Source organism: Triticum dicoccoides, chromosome 5B (genome assembly GCF_002162155.2).
Source record: "Triticum dicoccoides isolate Atlit2015 ecotype Zavitan chromosome 5B, WEW_v2.0, whole genome shotgun sequence".
Lineage (NCBI taxonomy): Eukaryota > Viridiplantae > Streptophyta > Magnoliopsida > Poales > Poaceae > Triticum > Triticum dicoccoides.
In genome coordinates this window covers 291,748,744-291,751,519 of record NC_041389.1, presented here as the reverse complement: position 1 = coordinate 291,751,519, position 2,776 = coordinate 291,748,744, and the positions used below count along the sequence as shown (strand labels likewise).

General features: G+C 46.2%; 1 pseudogene; it reads left to right on the top strand.

Annotated features, from left to right (window-relative positions):
* Positions 1–1,996: 1,996 nt before the first annotated feature.
* On the top strand, positions 1,997–2,135 carry LOC119313366 (annotated as a pseudogene).
* Positions 2,136–2,776: the final 641 nt, after the last annotated feature.

The window sequence follows — 2,776 nt, the reverse complement described above, 5'->3', positions numbered from 1 at the left end:
TCTTCTATCGTCGGGGAGCATGGGAGCCAGGTCAAACCGTCATGTGTCGTGCGGATTGCATTGTTTCCTTCGCGTGGAGCTGACCAGGTGGGGTGGAGGTTGGTAGCACGATGGTTGTCGTAAGAAGGGAGGTGAGGGTCGAACGAGGTTGGACCATCACGACGTTTGATCCTTCTTTAATAGTAGAGATGCTTAGACATATAAAGAGTTTTCAAAAACTAATCAAATCCTATACATAAAAGACTTTCGAATCGGCGAACAGTTTAGCGAATCAAAAAAGTTCTTTTTTGAAATTTTGGATTTAACGTTCGTTTTGTTTATGAGCATTTTTTGAAATGCATGAATAGTTTTCGAATACTTCAACATTTTTTGACTCGACATTTTTTAATCGATGATTTTTAAAAATATTGGAGAACTAATTTTAAAATTTGTGATTTTTTAGAACTTTTGTGAATTTGTAATTTTTTTGAACTTTTGTTAACAAGCTCTAAAAATTCATGGATTTTTCTTCAGATACACGAATGTGTTTCGAATACATGGTTACCTTTTTAAAATCATGAACATGATACTATTTCCTGACCACTTTTTAAAATCATGATTTTTATAATTTGTGAACAGTATGTAAAATCACCGACACTTTTCGAATCCGAGAAAATTTGATGATTTTCCATTTTTGAATGCACAAACATTTTATGATTTCTTTAACAATTTTTTGAAACTCGTAACTTTTAAATTTGGAATATTCCGAATGAGAAACATATGGAATATCCCGAATTTTCCATTTTTGAATTCACAAACATTTTATTTTCTGAAACGGAAATAAAATGAGAAAAGAAAAAAGAGAAAAATGAAATTAAAAAAATACATGTGAAGCCACGCACATGGGCCGGCCCATTAATACAGTGAACGTTTGTGAGAAAAGGAAGGGAAAAAGTGTCAAAGGTGGGAATCGAACCCTGGTCTCCAGGGAAGAAAAGCAATGAGTCAACCACTGGAGCACTCGTGCATTTGTGTTTAATAAGTGAGTCGGACCTTTAAAGAACACCAAGATGGAGGTGACTTTTGGGAAAAAAAATCAAATCGTTTTCTTTACTTATGGGTGGCATAGTGGGTAATTTCTAGCAACTTCGGGGGTATTTTTTTTACGGACGACAGAAACCCAATTCTCTTTATTATTAGGTAGAGATAGAGACGTATAGTAGGAGTTGTATAGGGATAGAGTTTGTTTAAATTTTGTATTTCGTTCTATCCTTTCTTCTCCTTCTCGATCTCCTGATCGTTTCATCGATCTCCTCCTGTAACTTGTATGTCAAGGCTTTGCTTAATATATACATGCGGCCCGAGACAAAGGGTTCTACGCTTCTCAAATACTTTTACATGGTAACAGAGCCTCTTCCTCATCCAATCGAGAGAGATTGCATCTAGCTACCTTCGCGACCGAGACTATGTCCACCACCACCGCAGCCATGACTCCAAGCACCATGGGTGCGCTCGACACCACTCCATCCTCCACCTTTGCATCATCTTCCACCTCCACCCACAACACCACCTCCCTCGGATCGCCACCATAGGAGAAGCTTACGCGGGCAACTTCTTGCTCTGGAAGGCCATTGTGCTCCCGCAGATCAGAGGCGCCCAGATGGAGCACCACCTCGACGCGACGAGCCCGCCACCACCGGCCACCCTCACCATCACCAAGAAAGGCAAAGACAAACAAGTCGTCAACTTTGCGAGATCCCTCTGGTATGCATAGCAGCAACAACTCCAAGGATACTTAATGGGTTCACTTTCCCGTGAGATTCTTGCTCAGGTCGCCACGCTCCAGACGCCGGCCGAGGTGTGGCGCACCATCCATGCCATGTTTGCTGCACAAAGTCAAGCCCAAGAGATAAACACTCGCATCGAGCTCACCAACCTCAAGAAAGGTCACATGTCCATGGCTGATTATCTTGGTAAGATCAAAAGTCTCACTGATGAGGTCGCAAGCACGGCTGCGGCCCTCTCTGATCCGGAGATTGTCTCCAAAATCCTTGCCGGCTTGGACATGGAGTACAACCCGGTGGTTTCTGCACTTGCCGCCAGGGTGGAACCCATCACCATCCAAGAACTCTACAGCCAGCTGCTCAGTTTTGATGCCCGCCTCACCCTCCTTCATGGCGGCGACCTTCGGCAGTCCTCCGTCAACTCCGCCTCTCGTGGCCGCGGCCGTGGGCGCGGTCACCAGGGGCAGCGCGGCGGTGGGCGCGGACACGGCGCCTCTCCTGGCGATGGCGCATGATCTGGTGGGGGCTCTGGCTCCCATGGCGGGGGCGGCTACAACACCAGCGGCGGCTTCAACAACAACAACGGCCGCCGCCCTCCTTCCCGTCCGCGCCCTCGATGCCAGCTCTGCAAGAAGTCTGGCCACGAGGTGATTGACTGCTGGCATCGCTACGATGAGGACTTTGTCCCCTCGGATCGCCATGTTGCTGCTGCCATACGTGAGCAGGGTGGAGACGGCGTCTGGTACGTGGACTCCGGCGCTACGGATCATGTGACAAACGAGCTCGAGCAACTTGCTCTCCGTGAGCGCTATCATGGCGCCCATCAGATTCACACCGCCAGTGGTGGAGGTATGGACATTTGTCATATCGATCAAAGTTCTATTAATTCCCCTACACTTAAACATAATCTTGTTCTTCGAGATGTGCTTCATGTCCCTCAAGCTGACAAAAACCTTGCATCCATCTCGACTCGCCACCGATAATAATGTCTTCTTTGAAACTCACCCTCGTTA